The 27,120-nt window shown below is 45.0% G+C and overlaps 1 protein-coding gene across 2 annotated transcripts in view; it reads right to left on the minus strand.

Annotated features, from left to right (window-relative positions):
* LINGO2 (leucine rich repeat and Ig domain containing 2) overlaps window positions 1–27,120 on the minus strand; it is a 114,623-nt gene that overhangs the window by 75,736 nt on the left and 11,767 nt on the right. The window contains exon 1 of one of the 2 annotated variants that reach the window (XM_084832150.1): window positions 13,425–13,584. The exons of the other annotated variant lie outside the window; for it this stretch is intronic. The gene's annotated coding sequence lies outside the window, so the exon portion shown is untranslated. Of the gene's footprint in view, window positions 1–13,424; window positions 13,585–27,120 lie in introns of those variants that run through there. 2 annotated transcript variants of the gene reach the window in all.

The raw sequence follows: 27,120 nt of genomic DNA on the forward strand, positions 1-27,120 counted from the left end.
CACTCCAAATGGCCATAGGAAATCATTGGAAGACTTTAGGGAACATCTTCAAATCAAAATACCTGCAAGAGATTAACAGTACCTGTTATTTTTTTTCATAGAAAACAACTCAGAATCAAAATACTTATTAACAGAGTTAATTACACAGCAGTTTCTTGTAGTGATCATCTCCAAACACACAAAGAAATCAGAATGCAATAAACAGAAGGTGACTACAGTCTTATATAATGATCTATAAGCATCTATATTCAAATGGCCTAGACGTGTGTGTGTGTGTGTGTGTGTGTGTATGTGTAGGGGGGAGGGTTTCCAAAAACTGTCAAGGATTACTTCCATGTCCCCCATGCCCTGCCCTGGCAACCTCCCCTTAAGGACATAAGGAGAGCTATGCTGGATCAGACCAAGGGTCCATCAAGTCCAGCACTCTGTTCACACAGTGGCCAACCAGCTGCCGACTGGGAACCCACAAGCAGGGCATGAGCATAACAGCACCCTCCCACCCATGTTCCCCCAAAACTGGTAGACATAGGCTCACTGCCTCTGGTACTGGAGGTAGCACATAGCCATCAAGACTAGTAGCCATTGATAGCCTTCTCCTCCAGGAATTTGTCCACCCCCCTTCGAAAGCCATCCAAATTGGTGGCCATCACTACATCCTGTGGTAGCGAGTTCCATAGTTTAACTAAGCACTGTGTGAAGAAGTACTTCCTTTAATCTGTCCTGAATCTCCCACCAATCAGCTTCATAGGTGACCCCGGGTTCTAGTATTTTAAGAGAGGGAGAAAAATGTCTCCCTAACCACATTCTCCACACCATGCATAATTTTGTAAACCTCTATCATGTCTTCCTTTACCCTCCTTTTTTCCAAGCTAAACAATCCCAGCTGATGTAACCTTCTCTCATAGGGGAGATGTTCCAGCCCCTTGATCATTTTAGCTGCCCTTTTCTGCCCTTTTCCCAGCTCTACAATACCATTTTTTAAGGTGTGGTGGTATTCCAAATGTGGTCACACCATAGAGTTGTATAGGGGCAGTATGATACTGGCAGTTTTATTCTCAATTCCTTTTCTAATTACCCTAACATGGAATTTGCCTTTTTTACAATGGCTGCACACTGGGTTGACGTCTTTATTGAGCTGTCCACCACAACCCCAAGATCTCTTTCCTGGTCGGTCACCGCTAGCTCAGATCCCATTAGGCTATACTTGAAGTTGGGATTTTTTGTCCCAATGTGCATCACTTTACACTTACTTACATTGAACCGCATTTGCCATTTAGATGCCCTTACAACTGGCCTGTATTTCTGAATGGCTATAGGAATACATTGGAATGATATCGCAAGCCGCTCAGGAAACAGAGGGAGCCCCCAAACTGCTCATGGGTAACATATGGAGTACCCCCAAACATCCTGATGTATTCAAGTGTCTTTCGGAATGGTCATAGGAATGCATGGGACCGAGATGAGCAGCCCCACATAAATGAACTCAAAATTGCATACAGTTAGTCCCATACCCCACATCCCAAGGGCAGAGATGAGAAGCATGTTCCATAGGAATGCCCCCTCCTTCTGCATGAATTACAATTACCAATAATGGTTCTGTCCTTAACCAAACTGATCAGAGAAGCAAAATAGGTGTAAGGAAGCTTTTAAGAATAAAAAATGTAACTGAGATAAAACAAATGTTAATACAATGCCTAATATAATATACACGGTTTAAAAGGCATTTTTAAAAATAATAAATACATCATATAAAATTATAAAAGAGGAACAAATTAACAGTCTAACATTTTACCTACAAACACAGTGACAATACTTTTGGTTTCCCAAAAGGCTGTACTGATACAAAATATCCAAAGCCAATCGCATTTTGACCTGACAGGTCTTCATCAGTGGGAAAAAATGGAAACCATAATTATAGCCCTTAACTCAACAATCAGTTCAAAAGATTAAATTCTCAAAATGGAACCTGCAAAGCAAAAATGCACAGAGTTAAGAATACCTGTTGTAATGTTTACCTGCTAAAATAAGCAAATAGATTTAAGCGAATAAAAGTCCTTTTTACCAGTGAATCTTAACTATGCAGATTCTCTCTTTCTCATCCTGCAGTCAGTAACTAGATGCAGGAAGGGGGAAGGAAAACACACCATTCTCACCTGTACCTAAGGTATGTAAAGAACTAAGGAGCCTTTAATTTTATATGATGTATTACTTATTTTTAAAATTGGTTTTATCATGGTTACATTTTTTATTCTTAAAAGCTTCCTTACACTATTTTGCTTCCCTCCTTCCGCATGGCCATAATATTAGGTGTCCTTCCAAATGGCCATAGGAATGCATTGGACTGAGACAAACAGCTCCCCAGAAAAGAGCAGAAGCCCCAGCAATGCTCACAGGTGACAGTTAGTTAGGGATGTTGCGAGTGCCTGACTTGGTCTGGAAGGCTGGCGAAATCCTTCACGCCCGGTCCCCCGGCCTCCGCTCGCCTAACTCCAGGGCACTGACCGGCCCAGCCAACAAGTTCCCCAGAGCTCAGCAAGTGGCTGGAAGCAGCTCAGACTTGCCTGCCTGGTGGGCTGTCCTTGACAGTTGCCCAGGCAGCAGCAGGAGGAGGTGCGGGGCACCCCTTCCACTGGCTGTCTTCTGCTCGTGAGGAAGAGACAGTTAGAGGCTGGGGTGCCCCGCACCTCCTCCTGTTACTGCTGCCCAGGCGGCTGCCTTTGACAGCAGGAGGTTGCGCCTGGTTGCAGGCACCCTCCCAGATGCTCTCCACACTCACCCTGGCCTCGTCCAGCTAGCGCCAGCCATTTTGCCGCCTTAAAAAAAAAAAAATGAAAATAAGGGAGCAAAAAGAAACTGCCCATATTTAAATATGCACATTTTTAAGCTCCCTTTTTTCATAAGAAAAAAAAGGCGGCAAAATGGTAGGCGCTCACCAGGTGGGCCCAGGCTTGGTGCGGGCGCCTCGCCGAGCTCCTGGGGCCTTAAACACAGGTCGGGCCCCCCCCAAGTGGGGGCAGCACTTCAGCGGGCACCCAGAGAACCTGGGCAGGGGTAGTTTCGCATATCCCTACAGTTAGTATCCCCCAAGCATCCCCAGAGCCCCAATAACATGAATGTTCCATAGGAATATCCTCTCCTCACGCATGGCCTCAATATCCAGGTGTCCTTCAGAATGGCCATAGAAATGCATTGGACTGACACAAATGGCTTCCCCAAAAAGAGCAGGAGGCCCCCAAATGCTCACATGTGAAAAAATGAGTAGCACCAAACACCCCAAGAGTCCCAGTGTGATGCATGCTCCATTGGATTGGCCCTTCCTTCAGAATGGCCGTAGGACTGACACAAGCAGCCCCCCAGGGCAAAAGCCCCCCAAATGATCAGAGGTGATAGTACCCCCAATTTATTACATGAAATCTCCCTAGGAGTAGCCTCTCCTTCTGCATGGCCATAGGAATGCATTGGATTGACACAAACGTCTCCAGAAAAGAGCAGGAACACCCCCCCCCAAGCTTAGAGGTGATAGCTAGTTCACCCAAACATCCCCAGAGTCCTAGTTACCTGAATGCTCCATAAGAAAGGCCTGTCCTTCTGCACAGACATAATATTCTGGTGTCCTTTGGAATGGCCATAGGAGTGTATTGGGTTGACACAATCAGCCCCCCAGAAAAGAGCAGGAGATGCAAAGCTGCCCACAGTTGATACAGTTAGTACCTCTAGACATCCCCAGAGTTTGATGCATGCTGCTTTGGAATGGATCCTCCTTCTGTATAGCCATTATATTGGGATATCCTTCTGAATGTCCATAGGGAGCCCCCTAACTTCTCACAGGTAACATAGAGAGTACCCTGAAACACCCAACAGTCCTAGTTTGATTCATACTCCATCGGAATAGCTCCGCCTTCTGTATAGCCATTATATTCATGTGTCCTTTGGAACAGCCATAGGGATATATAGGACTGAGACAAGCAGGCCCATAGAAAGGAGCAGGAGCCACAAAATTGCTCACAGCTGACAAAGGAGTACCTTGAAACACCCAAGAATCCCAGTTTGATGTGTGCTCCATAGGAATGGCCCCTCCTTGTGCATGGCCATAATATTCAGGTGTCTTTCAGAATTGAACTCATTGAACTGAGATGAGCAGCCCCACAGGAAACAGCAGCAGCTCCCAAACTGCTCACGTGTGATTGTAGTAGTAGCCTCAGAGTCCCCGAGAGTCACTATTTGAAGCATGTTCCACAGGAATGGCCTGTCCTTCCGCATCGCCATAACGTTAGGTGTCCTTCCAAATGGCCATAGTAATGCATCGGACTGAGACAAGCGGCCCCACAGAAAACAGTGGGAGCCCCCAAACTGCTCATGGATGCTATGGTTAGCACCTGGAACATACTAAGAGTCTGTTTGATGCATGTCCATAGGAATGGCCCCTCCTTACACATGCCCATAATATTCATTTGTCCTTCAGAATGGCCATAGGAATGCGTTGGGCCAACAAGTAGCTCCACAGGAAGGAGCAGGAGCCCCCAAAATACCCATGGGTGACAGAGTTAGTACCCCCTAACATCACAGGAGTTGGAATGTGATGCATGCTCCATAGGAATGCCCTGTCCTTATTTAGTTATTTTATTTATTTCATTTTTATACTGCCCAATAGCCAAAGCTCTCTGGGTGGTTCACAAAAATCACATGGCCATAATTTTGAGATGTTCTTCTGAATGGCCATAGAAATATGTTAGGCTTTGACAAATACATTGCCTTTTCTCCCCATAGAAAAGAGCAGGAGCCCCCTAACTGCTCACAGGTGAGAGAGTAAGTACTGTCAAACAAACTAAGAGCCCAGATGTGTTGCATGCAGCACACTCCATGGGAATGGCCCTTCTGTCCACATGGCCATAATTGTCAGGTGTCCTTTAGAATGGCCATAGGAATGCATTGGACAGAGACGGGAAGCCCCACAGAAAAGACCAGGAGCCCAAAACTGCTCCCAGGTCACAGAGTTAATACCCCCAAGCATCCTATTTGATTTATGTTCCCTAGGAATGGTCCCCTCCTTGCACATGGCCATAATATTCAGATGTCTTTCTGAACGGCCATAGGAATGCACTGGGCTGGAAAAGCCATCCCACAGAAAAAAGCAGGGGGCCCAAAACTATACACACGTGACAGAGTTAGTACCCCCCCCCAAATCCCAAAAGTACCAATTTGATGCATACTCTCTAGGTATTCCCTTCCTAGCGCATGGCCATAATATTCAGATGTCCTTCTGAACGGCCATAGGAATGCACAGGAGGCCCCCAGAAAAGAGCAGGAGCCCTGAAACTGCTCATGTTAGTACCACCAAAGTCCCCAAGAGTCACTATTTCAAGCATGCTCCATAGGAATGGCTCCTCCTTGTGCATGGGCACAATATTAAGGTATCCATCTGAATGGCCATCAGTCCAATACTGAGTCCAATGCAGGAGGAAGGGCTATTCCTGTAATATTTCTGGGTCCAAGGCAAACGAAAGGAATAACTTAATATATAACTTTATTTAAAAGAGCATCTGTGAAGAGTTGCTGGTTTCACCCCAATAACCCTGCAAGGTAGGCCAGACCCAACTTGGCCACAAATTATCCCCAAGTTAGCCCAGTAGCTCACCTCCAGGCCAATAGGCACTGTATTTAGCACTGAAGTTATACAGGACACACCACACCAACTGGAAGTTGGATAAAAGTTTATTAGGGGAAAGGAACAAAGAGGAAGGAATGGGGAGAGGTGGTAGATTGTAAAGGAAATTACAAGAAAGGTACAAAACTCTAAGCAAAACCAGAAACGCCAAACACCAAGGCACACACTCCCAAGAGCAAAACAACAACGCTAGCTAGTCTATCCTATACATACCAAAGTATGGGCCTCCCAGGATAGCCATCAACCAGCAGCATACCCTAGTACCATCAGGGCCAAGAAGAGGCACCCACCCCTTCCTTAGCCCCCTTTTTATTGCCCAGCCCTAGCAACTCAGGGCAGATTTGAAGCACCCAATCCAAGCCCAGTCTCAAGACACCCCACTCCACCCTCCAATGATGCTGGATCTTCCCACAACACTTTTGTTATCACTTTTCCAATTAACCGGAGCAGAGCGTGGCCTTGAGCAGCAAGGCTGAGAAAGGGCCAAAACACTCAACCTCCAGGTGACTGCTTCTTAGGTGACTACCCAAGCTGCCCAAATGGCTCCCACTACATTTAGCCCATTCTTGACAGCATCTAAGAATCTCTTGCACAGCAACCTACAGGCCTCTGGAACTGCCCAGGCCATGTAACTTTATGTCCTCAAATACCAACTCCTTTAATACTAAGGAAGTGTCAATAAAGTATAAACTCTATCGTTACAATTCTGATGGTGCATTCATGTAATCGAGGTTCTGCAGATGTCTGGGGCTACTAACTCTACCACCTGTGAGCATTTTGGGGCTCCTGCTGCTCTTTTATGCCATTAGTGCTGGTCCAATGCATTCCTATGGCCATTCTGAAGGACACTTGTATAGTGAGGCCGTGCAGAAGGAGGGGCTATTCCTATGGAGCATTAATGTAATAAGGGCTCTGGGCATGTTTGTGGGTACTATCACCAGTGAGCATTGTTGGGGCTCCTGCTGTTTACTGTGGGGCTGCTCATCTCATTCCAATTTATTCCCATGGCCATTCCAAAGGTCACGTCAATATAATGGCCATGAGGACGGAGGGGCTATTGCTATGAAGCATGCATCAAACTGGGACTCTTGGGGAGTTTGGTGGTTCTCCCTTTGTTACTTTGGAGCATTTTGGGGGATCCTGCTCTTTTCTGGGGGATTCCTTGTGTCCATCTAATGCATTCCTATAGGCATTCTGAAGGACACCTGAATATTGAGGCTATGTAGAAGGAGGAGCATTCATGTTTTCGGGGCTCTGGGGATGTTTTATCACCTGTGAGCATTGCTGGGGCTCCTGCTGTTTAATGTCTGGCTGTTTATCTCAGTCCAGTGATTTCCTATGGCTATTTGAAAGTACAGGCCATTTGTAAAGGGAAGTTGCTGGGTGTGTGTGTGTGTGTGTGTGGGGTGGCATCTGAAAGCATGGAAATAACCCTTGACAGTTTTTCGCACCCTCCCCACAACATAGCTAGGCTGTTTGAAAATGGTCCTTTTAGATCTTTATGTAACACTGTAATCACCTTTTGTTTATTGCATTCTTATTTCTTTGTTTACTTGGAGATGATCCCTAGAAACTGCTGTGTTAGAGGTCATTGGCATTGTTCCCTCAAACCACTCTATTAGTAAGTGTTTTGATTTGTAGTTGTTTTCTAGGAAAGATCAATGTTCATCTCTTGCAGGTATTTTGATTTGAAGATGATCCCTAGATTCTTCCAGCGATTTCCTATGGCCATTCAGAATGAACCAATGCATTTCAATGGCCATTCCATGTCCTTCTTTTTAGTAAGTCCCTGATCTTCTCACTATAGAATTCCTGAAAAGGACTGAAGGACTGAATCCTTGGTTCCCCCAGAAGTCCCTTGAAAACCTCTGTTCCTTGTCAGTTGATATTCAAATCAAGAACACTGTGAAAACCTTTTGACAAAACACACACTTTGGGAAACAGCTCCACAAAATTCAAAGTGTGGCAATTTAAATCTATGGCCATGTAGAGGGCCTTTCCAATACACCATTTTAAACTTGGTTGTTTGGAAATCCAGAAAGACAAATATCTAATTGGAAGGGACATGGATGTAGTAGATCAGGAGCAGGCAACTTTGGGCAGGCCGGGAGCCATTTTTCAGCCCCTGAACATCCCAGGGGGCCACACTCCTGCTGCTCCACCACCTAGAAAACTGGTGGTCGGCTGCAGAAATGTGGTGGCAAAACACTACAGAGACTCAAAAGGGACACATTTAGCTTGCAGACAAGCTCAGTTTGGCACTTTTGAGCATTTGTAGCTGTTTGATTCCAAATTTCAGGATCAAACTGCTGATTCCCCCCCGCCCCCATTGCACTGCCAAATTTCAGCAATGTGGGGGTGGCGGGAGGAATGGAAGGAGCTGCACTCCAGGCCATGGGGGCCACATGTTGCCCACTCCTGTATTAGATGGTCACTCGCTGTGACCAGTGCAATGAAGACTGATTAAAGAAATGAAAAAGAAAAGAAAACAGAACATGTGTGTGTCTGTGGTGAAGATAAATGAGCTAAATCCCTTTCTTTCTAGGGCAAGTGTGAATTCAACAATCAGTGCAATTCCCTCCTCACTAGGTTCCAAGCTCCCATTCTAGCAGCAAGCATGATGGAAACAAATAAAGACATCCCATTTTGGCATGGCCAAAAGGAGCAGTTCTTTCAACAAGGAAAACCAAACAGAAAGGCTCATTTCGCAGCAGGTTGACTAAACAGTTCGTGCTACTATAGCAGGAGGGATGGGATGATAAACAGGAGAGGAGCCCTGGCACTCTGCCACAGAAGGCACAGAGTCCGTAATTGGCTCTGCTTTCTCTCAGCAAGCACAGAAAGGCTATTCCAAGACTGTTTGCCAAGTCTCTCCTCCGGTTATTCAACTTTACTTTCAAGAACTGGGTTCAGATTTGAGAAAAGCAGCATGAGAGGGTTAGGCAAACTTTCCCCATTGCAACTCTTTTGGCTTTTATACCACAAGAAGATGACTTAATAATGGCAGCTGTTGAAAGATGAATGAATGTGCGCAGATGCTACAAAGCACTCGCCACCCCCCTCGTGTTTGTATGTACACAGTGGTAAGTGACCATGTTGTCAAAGGACATCTATATGTCCCTGCCACCCATGACAGACAGGCAGGGGTGCCATTTTGGGATGGCAGGGAATGCAGTTCCTTCCATGTTCCAGACCATATATGGTTACTCCTCCAGAGCACCTATATTTCTCACTATCGGGAGGAGTAAAAAATTAACAGATGCTCTTAAAATATATTGTTGAATGAATTGTATATTGAATTATTCCTGCACATTCAAGAATATATACTTTGAAACTTGCTGCAAATTTCACCCATCCATACTAACACTTCTGTGACCTACTGAAACCTGAAATTGCATACAATTCCAGAAAGAGGGAAGTGAGCACAGGAATGAGAGGGGAAAGAAGAGCAGCAGAGTTATTGATGTCTTTCCTCCATCTTGTTCAAGCACACTGGCTTTCACTTCTTGGCCAAGACATCTCATAATACAATATGGTCTGTTATTATGGCATCTCCCTCCCCCATATATTTAATGTGGGCAAATGTACAGAGCACGTTGCCTAACTTTGAGGCTGAATATAAATAGAGGGAATATAGGAAGCTGCTTTAAGCCAAGTCAGACCATTTGTCCATCTAGTTCAGTAACATCTACACTAACCAGCAGTGGCTCTCCAGGGTTTCAAACAGCGTTCTTCCTCAGCTTTACCTTGGAACCTTCTGCATGCCAAGCAGGTGCTTTACTATGGAAATACATCCCTTCCCCAGGGGGCAGTTCAGAGAACTGGTAAAGAGAACCCTAGAACATTTAATTTCATAAATCTATTGAACAATAAGATTGGGTGTTTAGATCCCTGTGTGTGTGTGTGTGTGTGTGTGTGTGTGTGTGTGTGTGTATGAAAGAAACAGAGGGCCTAGAGGTGACTTTAGCCTTAAAGGAAAAGGATCAACATCACCCTGGAAGAAGTTCTCCCAGATCATCCTGTCTAGCCATCCACATTGATGCAGAGACTCACTCAATGGATAATGTCCTGTTCACCTCAATCATTTCTCATAGGTCCCTCCCTCCCTCCCTCCCTGCTTTCCTCAGCTCCCTTTCTCCTGGGGCCAACATGCATGGCCCTGATGCTCTACCCCCTTTAAGCCCTTACACATTCATCTGAACACCTAAACAGGGCTTACATTTCTCTGAAATTGTTATAATCTGAGCAAGGGATTGCCAACACCCACCTATACGATATTTAAATCTGTTGCCTTCAGTAATTACTTTACCTGCCAGTTACTGAGTTGAAGAGATATATCACTCTGAGTTCTCAGAAGGCAGTTTTAAAGCTAGTAACTACAAAGGCGTATGCAATTTGTACTGAATTTATTTGCTGTTGTCTATTGTTCATTTTAAGAATTAATGTTGTGTACTGTATCTTTTGGCTAGATAGCATCACTGATGCAATGAATATGGACTTGAGCACGCTCCAGGAGAGAGCGCAGGACAGGAAGGCCTGGCGTGCTATGGTACATGGGGTCACGAAGAGTCGGACACGACTGAATGACTGAACAACAACAACAACAACAACTACTGTATCTTTTACAACTCCTGAAGAAGGCTCCTAAAAACAATAGGGCCGAAACACATTGGGCTTTATTGAAAATAAAGTTATATTTTCCAGCATTCTGAGATGCATTCACTGTCTGTACATCTGTGGTGGATGCTTTCTAGTATGTCTACACTCAAACTAGTGTAGTTGCATGGATCTAGCTGTGTAGACAAACTAGTTTGTCTACACAGCTAGATCCATGCATAGCTTCTCTTGTAGTTTTTTTTTTTGTTTAATGCTAATAGTAGCTGATTTATATCCAGCTTTAAAATTGGCCATTGTGCTCTGTATATTTGCCTACAGCATTATATATGGGAAAACCTTACCATAATAGTTTGTATTTTTCAGCAGCAGGTAGTTGTGTATTCTGATATCGAGGATGAGCTTGTGTAACGGGTGTCCATGTAAGAGATTCCCCCCACAAAGCTGCCATTGGTTAGGCTGCTATGATGTCACAAAAGGGTTGTGCAGCCCTAGGTCTGACAACTGAATGTGGAAAAAAATCTGAATTGTTTTCTTGAATTTCTTCCAAGATCCACAAAATTCTTTAATTAAAACCTGTAAATAATCCCTAGATATCTCAGGTTTTTGAACAGCTCCTTCTGGATGGGGAAAAACACATTAGGAATATTGGAGCTTTGAGGGTGCAATCCTATGGAGATAGTCATCAGCCTCTGAACTCCGAGGCTGACAACTATCCAATACAGGGCAGCAGGAGCACAGAGGTGATCCTCACCTCCGTGCTCTGGCCACACTGCATTTTTGGCTAGACAGGCAATTTTGCCTGTCTAGCGAGGGAGCTTTGGAGCGGGAGGAGAGGAGGCCATGCGGCACATATGAAGCTGTGTAATGCAGCTTCCGTGATCTCCTCTCCTCCCTGCCCCTGGGACTGCTCCCTTTTCCCCATCTCCACGCTGTTTCCCAGTGCAGAGATGTAGCTGGCATGGAGAGAATGACGCCGGCTACGAGGGGACAGGTAGCATGGTTTCTGGGCTCCGACGTCAGAGCCCTGGTTCCAGCCTCAGAGCCCAGAAACTGAAAAATTCTATGTCCCCCAGATGCTGTCTAGGGGGGTGTCTCCACCAACAATTTACTCTGAGCTGGCTGTGTTTGGAGGTCGTTAGGGATACATGACGTTGTGGCCATCCAGCAGCCACCATGGAGCTTATAGGGGAAAAACCGGATTTCCCGAGACTGCTTTAAGTCCGATTCTTTTCCTTAATGTATAAGGTATAAACTATACCTCCGTGGTATAGTTGTTGTGTGCCTCAACCCCCACATTTACCTCTGGTATGCTAGCCTTGCCCAGGGGTGCGCTTTTCACTGTGACCCCGGTCAAGGGGTGTTTCCTGTCCCTGTGTTTGTTTCCCAGCACAAACCAATTGGTGTCCATTCAGAAGTAACTCCCATTATGGTCAAGGAGGCTTTTCCCCTGAATGCACACCCCAGCATTTACAGAGATCCCCCTCAATTGAAATAGCACATTTTAAAGCACTACTTCCCTAAAGGTTGTAAAGCGCTTTCCCGAAGCTGTGATTCTCCACTGTTTGTTTATTCTCTTTGGAAATAACTAATTCACACCTTCACTCCTATACAGCATCAGGTTAGAATGGGGGCTGGTTTCCCATCCCTTTATTTCCCCTCTCTGCCTTTCCCAGCACAAACATATGTGTGTCTACTCAGAAGTAACTCCCATTGTGGTCAATGAGGCTTGTTCCTGAAATGCACCCTCCTGGAGTTACTAGATTTCCATGAATCAAAATAATGCGTTTAGGAGCCTTAATGTCAAAGCTTCGAAGCTTTGAAGCTGTGATTGATGGCAGCAGGGCAGTGAGAACACTGTGTTCCTATAATGATTGTTTATTTAAGAAGTAAGTAATGCGGGGGGCAGGGGAGAGAAGGAGATTGTTCACAGCTTCAGCAGCTTCCAGGCAGGGGGAATGCTGTGTCCCTGTGATGACTGTTGGTTTAAGGAAGTACGTAATGATGGCGGTGGAGGGAGGGGGGGACAGAAGGACAGTGATGTTTGGCAAGACACTGGAGGAAATCGCCCAGGATTTTAGCAAAGGAGAAAGGGGTGGAGAGCCTGGAGGAGGGGACCTCTAGTATTGGTTGAGCAGCCCCTGCCAGTCAGATGACATTCACTCCAACCCCCGCCCCTGGAAGTATCTTCTCTGAAGCTACTTATACTGATGCTGTGCACTCATTCACAGAGCCCTGTGCAGACATGAGTGCACCAAAGCCGATCCCTTAAAAAAAGCTGGGTAATCCTCCATTCGATTCTCCTTCCATTGTCATGGAGAAACCCCCCAAGGGACATAGGAATGCTCCCTTAAATGGCAACAGATATTTTTGCAGCGTTTCATTGACCTAGTGAAAATTCACCATCTGTGAAACAGGAACTACAGATGGAGATTCCTCTTTTGAAAGTTGCCCTTTTGATGTGTGGTAAGTAAAAAGTCATACAACTAGCAGAACCTTCTGGCTCTCATAATATCCACAAAAAGTGTCTTTTATATCTAGAGTTTCAGAAAGCACAACAGAGAAACAGCTGCTATTCAGAAGAGAATGCTGTTTTTCTCAGAATGTGTGTGTGTGTGTGTGTGGGGGGGGAACTAGCATTTTTTTTCTTTGCTTTTGAACCCATCTGCACAAAATACATAAGTTCTATGGGGGGGGGAACACCCTCCACCAAACCCGACCCCCAAGAAATTTGCAACAGAATTAAAGGCAATACTTTTCTCTCTTGTTATCTCTCTGTCCTCTTTTCTTTTAGTGCTTTCAATTCGGCACGAAAAATTCAGCACACCAGTGAATTCTCCTCTTAGAAGAAACTGGCAAGTAGCCATGATAGAGCTTAGTAAACAGAAGATATGAAAAAAGTCATAGGCATCCAATGGGGAATCTCCTGTGATGTGTAACAGAGAGACTGCACTGTGAATATTTATAATGAAGGGATACCAAGCTGGTTTATTCACACAACTCCAGGCAAACACAGTAGCCTTAGAATGAGAATGTATGTTTGCCTGCCTATGGACAAATCCACTTTTCTTTCTGCGTTAAAATAAAATAAAAAAAAGGATATTTATTTAAAAGGATATCTTGTGGATATTTTAATTATACCTACCTCTCCTGTGAAACCTTCCCTTCTTCTAAATCAGGCTGCTCTCCTCCTGAGAGCACAAAATATGTTCTCTGCATTTACCACCTTCTTCAGTAAATTCTCTCTCTCTCTCATTCTCTCTCTCTCTCTCTCATTCTCTCTCTCTCTCTCTCTCACTCTCCCTCTCTCTCTCTCTCTCTCTCTCTCACACACACACACACACAACAAGTATCAGTAATTACATGGAGGGCTATTTTGAATAAAATTGTGAAGATGGCACTAATTAAAGAAATATTGCTGGCTGTCATTTCATCAGAGTTGGGTTAGCTAATTACATGGTTCAGTAGCATAGGAAGGAGGGGAGCTGGTGTGGACATTTCTACACTAGCAAGCGTTTAAAATAAAAATAAAAATCTGAACTTGTAGTAATGAGTATTTGGCCCTACGTTTCAGTCTGCAACCTGGCCGTGATATCTAGTTTTAACTTACAGCTCCCAGAGCAGGTTACAGCAAACTCTTCCTTCCCTCCCACCTCCAGTCATGTCTTGGTGGTGTTCACAGGGATTGTTCCATTTTATCCTCATAACATCTCTGAGGAAGGTTAGGCTGTGAGGGAATGACTAACTCAAGGAAACTCAGGGAGCTTCGTAAGGACATAAGAAGAGACGGTGTAGTGGTTAGAGTGTTGGACTAGGCCTCAGGAGATCCGGGTTCTAGTCCCCACTTGGCCATGGAAGCTCACTGGGTGGCTTTGGGCCAGTCACTGACTCTCAGCCTAACTTACCTCATAGGGTTGATTTGAAGATAGAATGGAAAGGAAGAGGACCATGTAAGCCACCTTGGGTTCCTTGCAGAAGGGGAAAAATGGGATAAAATATAGTAAAAAAAAGTAAGTAAATAAAATAAAATAAGAAGAGCCTTGCTGGATCAGAAGTTCTGTTTAGTCCAGAGACATGTTTCCCACAGTGGCCAGCCAAATACCTATGAGAAGTCCACAAGCAAGATATGAAGGCAATAGCCATTTCCCACCATTGCTCATGTTCAGTGGCATAGTGCCTTCCATATTTATTTGTTCATTTTCATGTATATCTCATCCTTCCTCCAAGGACCTCAGGGTGGCATATATTGTTCCTTGCCCATATGTTATCTCCACAATAACCCCATGAGATAGGTTAGGCTGAATGGTACAAGGCCACCCACAGGGTTTCATGGCTGAGTGGGGATTTGAACCTGTGTTTGTTGTTTATTTGTTCAGTCGCTTCCAACTTCTTGTGACTTCATGGACCAGCCCACGCCAGAGCTTCCTGTCGGCTGTTGCCACCCCCAGCTCCCCTAAGGTCGAGTCTGTCACCTCCAGAATATCATCCATCCATCTTGCCCTTGGTCGGCCCCTCTTCCTTTTGCCTTCCACTTTCCCTAGCATCAGCATCTTCTCCAGGGTCTCCTGTCTTCTCATTATGTGGCCAAAGTACTTCAGTTTTGCCTTTAATATCATTTCCTCAAGTGAGCAGTCTGGCTTTATTTCCTGGAGTATGGACTGGTTTGATCTTCTTGCAGTCCAAGGCACTCTCAGAATTTTCCTTCAACACCATAGTTCAAAAGCATCTATCTTCCTTCGCTCAGCCTTCCTTATGGTCCAGCTCTCGCAGCCATAGGTTACTATAGGGAATACCATTGCTTTAACTATGCGGACCTTTGTATTTAAACCTGTACCACCCCACTTATAGCCCAAATCTCTACTTGCTTCATAGCTGGGTAAGAGTTTGAACTCAGTTTTGTGGAGGCCAAGTTCAATATCCTATATTATCTTAATAGTTACGGGCACAGCTTTTCTCACAATACCATGAGGTGAGGAGAAGTAGTGCTTGCTGAAATTCTCCCTCCCTTCTATTAAAGATTAGGGATGGGTGAGAATTTCATTCTGTTTGTTTTTGAATTACTGAAATCCACAAATTTCTTCATAAATGGAATGGAAAGAACTTGAGAATATATATATATATATATATATATTTAATGAACATGGGAGAAACTGAAACTGATGAATGCACCCATTCAGGCAGAGGGCTTCTTTGGGCACTTAGTTCTGGGTTTGAATCCCTGTATATTCAGCTATGTTTGTGGTGCCTGAATTACCACCTCTTCTTTCTGACAGGCTCCTCATCTTTAACAGCTGTGTGGCAGCCAGGTACAGCAGGGTCTTCTCCATGCTGGAAATAGCTGTACCTATTGAAAGTAGCCAGTGCAGATGGGTGCCCACTTCACTTCAGTTCATTTTTGATAAGAACCTTTGTAGATTTCTTCATATATGGGATGGAAAGAACTTGGAATGTAAAAGATTTGAATGTGGAGAAAAGTGAAACTGATAGATTTGTCCATCATTGTTAAAGATATATGAGGCCTGCTTCAGATTCAGACTGGTAACCCTAATAAAAAATACCGTTGTATATGAATACAGCTTAAGAAGAAAAATTGAAACTAGCACTTCCAATAAAGCAGGAGTGTTTAAACACTGAACCTAGCTCACAAAAGAATTCAGTTTCCATATAAAATACCTTTCCAGCAAATGGTCTAAAGGGAGATCAGAAATGTGATCCTTCTGAAACTTTGCATGTGGATTGCTAAATTGTTCAGTGAACCGCATGCAAGATGACCAGCCACACTTAGAAGAAACTCTACAATTGATTCCTGTCCGTCTAAAAAACACACAAAACAGTGTTGTAAGTATGGCTGAAAATGAACTCTGGAATGCACATCAGAAGAAAAAGAGAGAGAGGGAAGGAGTCTAGCTCTGTTTTGTTTGTTTGTTGCTTGTTTAATAGCATCAGTAGGAAGAAAAAAAAATCTAGTCTAATGCGCATGGGAATCAGTGCTGGTTATTATTACCCCACTTCCTTTTAAAATCATTTTCACATGTTAAGCTTCAGAGATCTGAAATTTCTTATAAGGCAGGCTTCAAAATGTCTCATTATTTATCCAAATAAACAAATGCTAATATTCAATGAGGCATACTCCCCCCCCCCGATTATACAAATTTCTAGGACTTTGTTTGGGATGGGTGATTGTTTTTTTGAAAGTAGGTGAGTTAGCCACCAGTTCCACACTTTTCCCAGGCCAAAAGCAAAGGATTTGCATTCTCTGGATGCGCCGTAAGAAAACCAAACAGCAAAACTGCTTTAGCTGAGGTTAATGAGCAAAGGTACACTATATACAACCTCTCTGATAACCTATCGTTTGGATTACTGCAATGCGTTATACATGGGGCTGCCTTTGAAAATCATCCAGAAACTTCAGCTGGTCCAAAACAGGGCAGCGAGATTGTTAATGGGGACTGGCCAACGAGATCACATTATGCCAGTTCTTTTCCAGCTGCACTGGCTGCCAGTCCATGTCTGGGCCCAATTCAAAGTACTGGTATAAACATCCAAAGCCCAAAATGGCTTGGGGCCAGGTTACCTGAAGGATCACTTCCTCCCATATGTACCTGCCTGGACCCTAAGATCATCCTCAGGGGTCCTTCTCCAGGGTCCCCTGCCAAAGGAAGTGAGGCGGGTGGCTAGGAAGAGGACCTTCTCTGCTGTGGCACCAAGGCTGTGGAATGAACTCCCTAGAGAGGTTCGCCTGGCACCTATGTTGTAGTCCTTTTGGCACCAGGGGAAGACCTTTTTATTTCCCCAGCATTTTAGCACTAGATCTAGTCTTTTAGCTCTGCTGTTTTAAATATATATTTTAAATCTCTGCATTGCTGCTAGCTTTTATTCTGGTTGTACTTCTATTTGTCGTTTTAAGCTTTCATACTTTATATTGTTTTATGTTGTACTTTGTGGTTTTAATTTTTGTGAACCCCCCAGACAGCTTCGGCTATTGGGCAGTATAGAAATGAAATGAAATGAATAATATAATACAATACAATATAATTCAGGATGATTTATAGGGTAAAGTGGCCTGAAAGTGTAAAGATCAATAAACCACTGTTCACCATGGCTTATTAGAGTCTTCCCCAACCTGGTGCCCTCCAGATGTTTTGGACTACAACTGCCATCATACTTGACCATTGGCCTTTCTGCCTGGGGCTGATGGGAGTTGCAGTCCAAAACATTTGAACAGCACCAAGTTGGGGAAGGCTGGCTTAGTAATCACTCCATATTTCCATGGAGCCTTTGCTGAATGTGCCTGCTAAGTTAAATAGAGGGATATGCGATGAACTGTCTCTTCTCCTTCATTAAGCTGGTTAGCAAGATGGACAGGTAGCTTCAGAAGTTTAGCTGTCCTAGTATACATGTTAGAGATGTTTGCTAAGGCCAGGCATGAGGAATCTGTGGCCCTCCAGCTGTCAGACTACAACTCCCATCACACCCGACCATTGGCCATGGTGGCTGTGAATGATGGGAGTTTGAGTCCAACAACATTCAGAAGGCCACACATTCTCCACCTTTGGCTTAAGGCTGTGGTAAACAAAAATGGCTGTATTTTTAAAGTTGGCCAGCTTAACTAAGCAAGTGTCATCTTTTCCAAAGCCCAAACAAAGCTTGCTAGCTGCTTGTCAGCTCGTCTGCACATGTACGCTTAATTTCCTGTGGAAAAATCTTGTCCCTCACAGGGAGTCAGATGTAGATTTCTATGACTTGTATAGATAGGTGAGATGATGCATTAGCATAAAGGAAGGTAATTCCAAGGTTTGCATGCTCTTCTATGATTGGGAATTTTACTTACAGTACTTACTGTACATTTAAACTACCCAATAACTGAAGTCCTCTGGAGCTGAGTCCCCCTTCACATTGGGCTAATTTATTCTAACATTCATTTGTTAAACTCTTTAGGCCCAGCCACTGATTTAAAATGTTTTCAAACCTGCAAAAAGATTGAAATAGGAGAACTTTTCTTTGCCTAAGAGAGCTTCCTCTTTGTGGTGGGTTCCAACATGAGCTCATTTCCTGCTTCTTCATGCCTCTTACTTTTGAAAGGACAGATGCTGGTCTCCTCCTTAGAAATGGGTTGAACAAAGAGACAATTTTGAAAACCAGTAAGTTGTAGAGCCTCCTGGCCCAAATAACATCTTGGGCCAAGTTGTGTAGGAAGCTTGACTTCTCGTTCTTCTCTTTTTTGCCATTTCATTTTTTTCTTCCTTAATTTTTTAATGCCACGTAATTTTTTAATGCCACGTAATTTTTTAATGCCATTTCATTTTTTTCTTCCTTAAAATTTTAATGCCACTCTGATTTCCTTAAATTAATTCAAAAATAAATTGCCTTCTGTGCCTTATCCGTTTCTCTACTCAGCCCATCCATGCCAGGCTAGGCCATGTTATCCAGGAAGACATTTTACTTCCCAAACCATTTTGGTAGTAGTGTGTTCAGAGGGCATCTACAGGCTTCCTCAGTGGCCTGATTTAAGTCTGAGGAAGGGGCAGCTGATTATGTATATCATTAAAAGTCTGACAGAAAAGGACAAGCAAATCCAGCCTATAATAGCAGCTACAGGGAGAATCAAGTGTGCCCTGTCATGTTGCCCTCATTGCCATGCACTAGCTCCAGCTTTAGCCAGGCAACTGTAAATCACTATGTAATGTCCTGCTGAAGATTTAATCTAGGGTGCAGACAGAGGCAAGGGGGCAGGGTGGAGACCATCCTGGCACTAGCAGGGGGTGCCTGGATGAAACCAGGCACATCTTGGCTTTTCCTGTAGCTGCCAACAGAGGAAATGGCCATGAGAAGAGACTTTAAATCCAGCATAAGCCACAAGCCCTTTGAAAATGCTGCAGCCTCAATTGTGTTGTGGTAAACATGTTGGAGAGAACAGCTAGCTGTTCTAAATTACACTTCAGATCTGAAAGTTATGGGCTTTGGATTCTGAAGATGATAACAATGCTCTGTCATTGCAGGCTTTTAAGAAGGCCTTGAAAACATATTACTTTACTGTGGCCTTCTCTTGATATGACTGCTATTGTTGCCGTTACCGTTGTTGTTGCTGGTTATATTGTTGGCTTTTATTGTTTTTATGTTTTTACCGCTTTTAATATTTTAGCTGTTTTTATGTATTTTATTGCTGTAAGCTCCCTTGGGAGGGCTTCTGCCCTGAAAGGTGGCCAAGAAGTGTGTGTGTGTGTATCTCTCTCTCTCTCTCTCTCTCTCTCTCTCTCTCTCTCTATCTATCTACCTACAATTAGCTATGAACTAGGAAACTTGAATCAGTCCCTAAATATGGACCAGAACAGTGGTTTTCAAATTGTGTTCCAGGAAACCCTGCAAATCCTTGGAAACTTACCTGGAGTGGCTCAGTGAGAAAATCAGTATGTTGGAATAGATTCCCTGAAAAAACATCTTGCTAGCTACTACCAGTGGTCCCTTACAATGTGCTGTTTGATGTCTTCTTACTCAAATCAAGAATTAAATCAAGTATTAGTTCACCCTGAGGAAAATGCAATAACTAAGGCAGGGGTGTGGAACCCCAGGCGTGTGGGCCAAATCCGGTGTCTTTGACGGCCACCTTTCCCCTGACTGCTGATTGCTTAGTGGCTTCCTGGCTTTTCCATGGTTCCCCCCTCTCCCCATTCTAAAAGATTGAAATGCCTCTCCTCAGGCTTAGTTACTGGCAGTAAGAACTTTTAGCTAAAATATGCTGGCATTGCTTATATTTTTGGAATTTTGGCCTGCCCCTTTTGGCTTGGTCCCCTCCGATAACTGGAATGTGGCCCCGAGAGCTTCTCTGAAATTGAAACCAGTCCTTAAGCTGAAAGAAGTTTGGCACCCCCTGTACTAAGGCAGCCCGAAGAAAAAGTTATTGGGTATAGTGCTACACCATCGGGCATCCTACTTTTCTAAGGGCTGGTTCAGCCATGGAGGTTTGATTATTGCAGCAGCAAGTAGTGACTAGCATATGTGTGAATCACAGATCAAGTAACCTACAGATCACCTCACCTCGTGTCAACCACAATGTTTTTCAGTGGAGGTGGGTCATGTGTGAGTCATCAAAGGTTGAGTAGTCCAGTGGCAGGCAGGCATGTGTGAACCAGCCCTAATTGTGGTAGTCCCTGGAACCCTAGAAGAATACACTTTGTTTCATTGATCAGCGTTACAGTCTCCTTCCACTCATGTCCCCAGTGCCAACTACATTTGGTTTTAAGAGCACTTGGGTTCAAGCCCTTCTCATGGATGTAACCTTAGTAATAAGCTGAACAGAACAAGCAATGGTCTCCCAGCAAATTCAGGTTCATCCCAGTCCACCTTTCCCTCACTCCAAGGCCTTGCAGTTTGCATATGAGGGGTAACTTGAATTATGCTCACTTTAAATTTTTTAAAGAGTTCAGTTATTGCATCCGGTGACTCTGAGCACTAATGTGTAGGTTAATTGAAGCAATCTGACATGTAGTCCCTTATGTCTTGAGTACTAAAAGTACAGAAAAATTGTACTGCACAAGGAATATGTTGTTCCTTCAAGATAAAAACAAGGACATTCCTTCTTTGAGCTCCATTTTCCCCGTCAGCTTTAATCTATGATCATTTTCCTTGTTTGTTCCTTTGAGAGGCTATGCCACTTCATGGAAGTAAATTTGCTGCAAGCCATAAGATACTGTTACTGTGTGTATCACCTATGCTCCTTGGAAGGACAAGCAACATCCCTTATAATTGAAATATGAGTTTTCCCTGCAGGGTTGGACTAACATTTGATTTAATTCTGCATTTGAGCAAAAATAAATCAAACAGCACCCCCCCCCCAAAGGGAAAATACATTTTAATTAAGGAATATTCCCACTCAAAGTCCCTTAAACCTTGCTGGATTTGTCTTTTTTTGAAGTATGTTTCCAATCAGATTTAGTAACCTTTCCCATCATCTGAAAACACATTACTTATTTATTTCAACTTCTAGAACGGTCAGTCATACATCCCCCCGCCAGTCTGATTTTGTGATATCCAGAAGGGCAGGGGGAGGAAGAGCAACAGAGAGCATGCCCTGAAATCCTCAATTAATCGAGATCCATCATCACACACAGCTATTACAGCTCTGTGGTTTGCAGTGAAGCTGTGATTACTGAGTCTCCCCATGTTGTCTCCTGCTTGCTGGGTGGCTACTGCTGCGCATGCATCTTCTCCACTGGTCACATGTACTCTCTTGGGCTCTAGGACAGGGGTAAGGCGGGGCAGGCAGAGCACCCACTCTGCCCAACTCCCAAATTTGGTTGAGATCTGGGTCTCATGAACCAATCAAGACTCTGTTAATGCCAATGGGATTCCATGGAGAAGCCAATAGCGGTCATGGGTATTTGAGATAAAGGCAGGGCCAGGGAGAGTACTGAGCAGACCAGCATGCCAGCACCAGCAAGCAGACCGAGCTTTTGGCCAGGTCGGAGGAGGAGGAAGAGGAGGAGAAGGCTGGAGCTCTCTCTCTCTCTCCCCCCCCCAGTCCAGTACTGAGGCTGCTTCTTGGGAAGTGCAACAACTGCTCCTCCCCCACACTTGGAGAGAGCATCAGCAGCAAGAAGGTCAGTGTGTAGCTCAGGGTTAGTATACCACACATTTCTTTATTTTTTACTTTAGAGTAAGTGCAGGGCCCCCAATCTGGATCAGGAACCTAGCATGGGAAGAGGGCAAGGGGATTTAACCCTTTCCCCCTGCTGAGATCCTAATCTGGATTGGCCCTCCTCCACTTTGGCTGGATCACTCCTTGGGTTTTCTCCAAGTCCTTCCACACTAGGGATGCTAGGCGCTACCTAATGATTAAATTCAGCTGCTATTGCCAGCAGTTTTTCAGGGAAGGTCACACACTGCATTGGAGTGTGAAAACTGTATTCCATGATTTCCCGTTGTTACAGTGTAGACTTCCAGACCTACTGAGTACTAATTATATTTCTACTGCTCAGCTCCCATTCCCAATTCTTCCTGTTTGTATAGAGCAAATGATGTCAAAGTAACTTTTGTTGAGGACTTTTAAAACATGAAGCTGTAGATGACTTCTCACAAGGAAGAGCCGCAGCTGCTTCTTACGTAGGAGCCGGTCCCTTGAGATCTTGCCTGTTAAATATCTCTTGCCATATTCCTATGAATAATGTACAGTGATTTGTTATTAACTGATAAAAAAAGAGCTGACTGAGAGCTTATGTTATGACCTCTGTATATTTTCTCTCTCAATTATCCATAAATAGTTTTCAACCATCTTCATTTATTCTGGACAGTCTGGATCCCGTAAACCTTAGGGCCAAGGTGGGCAACTTGGTCTAATTTCATGTGGCCCTCAGCCTAATTTCAAAAGCCCTCTGCATATGACTACCTCAGACCCCTGACAAGAGCAATCTGTCCCTTCCCTGGCAGCCCACCTCACAGGAAGAGAGAGGGAGAGAGAGAAGGATGGTGGTGGTAGAAAGAAATAGAGAAAAGAGAGTGGCAGAAGGAGAAAGAGAAAAGGGGCAACCCTTTAGCTCTGGCACTGCCCGTTGCTGATGCTGGTCCCACTCACAAGCAGTCCACCATAGATTACCCATGAGGAAATGCAGCCCTCAACAGAAAAGAAGTTCCCCATCCTGGCCTTAGAGCATGGATGGGCAACTTGTGATCTTTCAGATGTTTTGACCTACAAATCCTATCATCCCTTACCAGCCTATGCTGGGTAGGGCTGATGGGAGTTGTTGGCCAAAATATCTGGAGGGCCACAACTTGCTCAGCCCTCATTTAGAAAGTCCTTTTTTTCCAGTACGTACCACCTGTTCCCACAGATCCAGTGCTGAGAACCTGCTCTCTTTATTTACTGAGGTGGAATCTGCCAGGAAATGAGGCAGGGCTTCCTCTGCAACCGCACTCGTTCTTCAAATTCTTGGCCTCAGGAAGGCTGCTTGGTCTCCAGATTACTAAGGTTTGGGAGGAGGCCAGTCAAATGTTTTTAAAAGCAGTTCTTTGATCAGTGGTTTTGGGTGCTTCTGCTGTGGTGGGTTTACTCTTTCTTACAGTTATTGTTTATTCTTATTATTCTAATTTGTACTGTTTTAAGCTGTTTTTATGCACTTGGATCCAGATTTAAGCTGGATGAACTGCACTAGTGGAAGTGGAACACAATATTCTCCTCTTCTTCTAGTATCCAATGGTTTCATTTAAAATATCCACATTATTTGAAAACCTTGGCTCTTGGAACAAATTCAACAGGCTTTTAATTTTGTTGCTGTTTAGAAACTGATGTCTAGATACTGTACTCTGGCTCTCTTGGATTGTTTTTATACAGTTTTTAGCTTTGGTGCATTATTGTCTTGTATTTATTGCATTTTTAAAGACTGGCTGTTACTGTTATTATTTTTATTATTAGTCTTGTCATGATGATGATGCTTCTGTTAACCACTTTGAATGTCTTTGGACAGTAAAATGTGGTGGTTAGATTTTTTTTTTACTATGATTACATAAGGGCACAGTCCTATTCAGGTAGGCTACCCAATGCAGGGCAGAAGAAGCACGGAGGGGATCGTTCCCTCTGCGCTTCTCCTGCCCTGAATTTTCAGCTAGACAGCCAGTTGAGGCTCTCTAGCCATAAGAGGGCTGAGTGGCGGAGAAGGCTGCCATACGACACATTGGATGTGTTGTACAGGCATTTCCGCCCTCCCCGCCCCTCTCTGGGAACGCCCCATTTTGGCTGCTCTGCGAGTGTGGAGCACAGGGCTTTTCCGCGCTGCCTGTGAGGCAGTGTGGGAGTGGGGGAAGGTCGGTTCTCCAGGAACCGACCTCGGAGTGCAGGCACCGAGGTTGGTTCCCAGAAAACCAGATATCCTATGGCCATCTAGCCACTGACTAGCGGCCATAGGATTGCTCCCAAAATACATTCAGCTGTGCTGAATTAGTGAGACCTACAGAGATGGGCACTATCTATTGCAGCTGCACTATGAATGGAGCACAATATCTTGGAGCACCATTTTGGCTGACTTGATGCAGAAATGCTAATACAAATATCAACCAATTGCAGGGTGTCTGCTTAGCACATGTTCCCTAAAAATACTAACTTGTGTATTTCACAAGCTGTAATGTAGATTTTTAGAAGTGGTTTGATACAGTGGCTCCTGTGGAATGGTCCTGTAAAATAACAGCTAGACCAGCTGACAGAAGTTCTGCACCAAGGGCCAAATTCCATTTTGGAGAATCTTTTGGGGGCTGCATTCCAGTAGTGGGTGGGGCCAAAGAAAAAACGAGGTGGGGGCAAAATTACCCGCTTATTTTATCTTAAAGATCTTACTGCCAGTAATTAAGCCTTAGGCATTTCAAGCTATTGGAGTGGGGAAGAAACGGCACAAAAGCAGGTTGGGGGAAAGAGGGTGGGGCCAAGAGAAAAAGCGTGGCCATCTGAGGAGCCCCAGAGAGCTGTACTGGGATCTCAGGAGGGCCAGATTTGGCCCTGGGCTTGAGGTTCCCAATGGCTGGGCTGTAAAGTGATACATCTGAGTACTGGGCAAACTGCTTGGTTCATTCCAGATTCTGTTTTTAGCAGCCGCTGCCCCATATCCACTACATCTGCAGTAATCAGTATGGGACCTGCAGGCATTCCCTGCACTGTCTCTGGATTAACTGCAGTGCTGAAGGGAGCATGTTGAAAGTACAGCACTCGCTTTATCTTCTCTATTGCTCTGTATCTCTCCATGCTCTCCCCCTGGGGCTTGAATTAGTGGGTGAAGTGCAGCCGGCAGGGTGGTGGTCGGTGGTGGGAGGTTGATAGTGACTAAGTACACAGCTCCTTTTAATTCCTTTTCTCCAGCACTTTTGGGTAATGGAAACTGAAGGGAATCGAAATAAATGAACAGTAGCCCCAGATTGCCCAGCAACTGGATTCAAGTACTGTCCTGCTTGGTATATCAATTCAAACACCATGAAGAGCCCTGGGCAGATTTGCATAGAGGGGTGGGAAAGAGCAGGGGGTTTCATGCCTGCTGTCACTGTGTGTGATGCAGTTCCAGTGCTCAAGGAGCGGTTGGGTCAGAAATAAAGCTCCCCTTTACCTTTGTCCCTGCACCCTGATAGAAATTAAAGTCATCCATCTCTGACTTTCCTTCTTATATGCCAGAGAACAGCCCTGATGTTTCTAGTGATGACGGGGTGTGTAGGGGGGAAGAGGAGAGCAGAACATAGCCAGAGTGCTGTGTGTATGTGCATGACTGGGATGCACAGAGAGTGAACATCGTATCATGGAAATAGTTTGCATCTCTACTTGTTAATATAAAGTAGGGCTGTGCAAGGACCCACTGATCTTGGAAACTGCTTCATGGCTTCGGAGGCAGGCCCAATTTGGCACGGGCTGATTTGGCGCCCCCCCCAACCTGACTCGACCCCAAACCTGAAGCAGGATTTGGATGTCCAAACCCTGCTTCAGGTCCCCCCTGATGTCCCCGCGCAAACCCCCAGCTCCTTAACTTGCAGCTGCCTCTTCCTCCTCCATTGCTGCCGCCTTCTCCTCCGTCACTGCTGTCTCTTCCTCTTCTTCCTCCGCTGCAGCCTCCTCCACTGCTGCCTTCTCTTCACCGCCGCCACCAGCTTCTGAGGCCTGGATGCGTGCTGGCTCTTATTGCAGGGAGCTGCCATTCTTAAAATAGCAACTTCCAGGAAGTTGCCATTTTAAAAAATGTACAAATGGCAACTCCCTGCAATAGGAGCCGGTGCACATCCAGGACGCAGGAGCTGGCAGCGGCAATGATGGCGGTGGTGGAGGAGGAGGAGGACGAGGAGGAGGAGGCAGCAGTGGTGGCGGTGGAGGAGAAGGCAGTGGCGGAGAAGGTGGCGGCAGTGGAGAAGGAGGCGGCGGCGATGATGGCAATGATGGTGGTGGAGGCAGCGGCAACAAAACTGGTGGTGGAGGTTGCGGCAACAGAGGCAGTGGCTGTGGAGGTGGGCAGCTCAGGTAAGGACCTGGAGGTGCTGGCATGGCTGGGCTGGGGGTGCCAAAGCTCTGAAGTGCACTGAGCGCTTCGGAGAGCCCCTGACCTGTTCTGGGTCACTTTGTGCCCCTCCGCTTCACCTCAGAAAGGTCTCAAAGTGACCTGAAGCAGCCTGCTTCGACTCAGGCTTCGGGCCTTGGGCCAAAGTGGTGCAGAGCTCCAATATAAAGTTTAGATATCTGATATTGAAAGACATTTGAAAACTAGTGTAGCACCAAAGGAGCTCTTCTGCATTTTTTCAACTATTCTCATTCAATGTGACAGAAAAGAAATTGCTTTCATTTGTTTTCCCTCGAAGGAGAAGAAAATTCTGGTGAAATGTTCATGGGTGGAGTCAAGTGCGGTGTTCTTACACTTACCCTAGTGATGAAGTGGCTGATGGGTGCACGTGTGAGTGTCCTGTCTTTCATTGTATGATCATCTCTCTGATGCCGTGGAGGCTGGTGGCTAATCCGACTGGGGGTGGAGGGCCCATCAGCAGAGGTAGAGCCAAGGGGCTCTGGAGGTGGAGCAGACAACAGCCAGCAACCCATGCCACAGAAAGGAAGGACTGAAGCACGTGCACTTTAAGATTGGACATGCAAAGTGAGTGTGAGGAAATCACAGCCACACAAAAGCACTCCTCTGGACCCACATTCTTTTGCTCCAGAAACAACTTTCATTCCACAGGGAATCATGAGTGAACAGTGGGGGTGGGGCGTGTCCAACAACCGCACAAAATCATGATGCTGCCACTGTTAATGCTGATATCCCCAGAGCCACACAACCAGGGCCAGCTCAAGGCCATGATGGGCCCTGCGGTACCCATCTGTAGTGAGCCTCCCACTCTGC

The sequence above is a fragment of the Heloderma suspectum genome, chromosome 2 (assembly GCF_057233095.1).
Source record: "Heloderma suspectum isolate Gila_16-S chromosome 2, 16-S_ref, whole genome shotgun sequence".
Lineage (NCBI taxonomy): Eukaryota > Metazoa > Chordata > Lepidosauria > Squamata > Helodermatidae > Heloderma > Heloderma suspectum.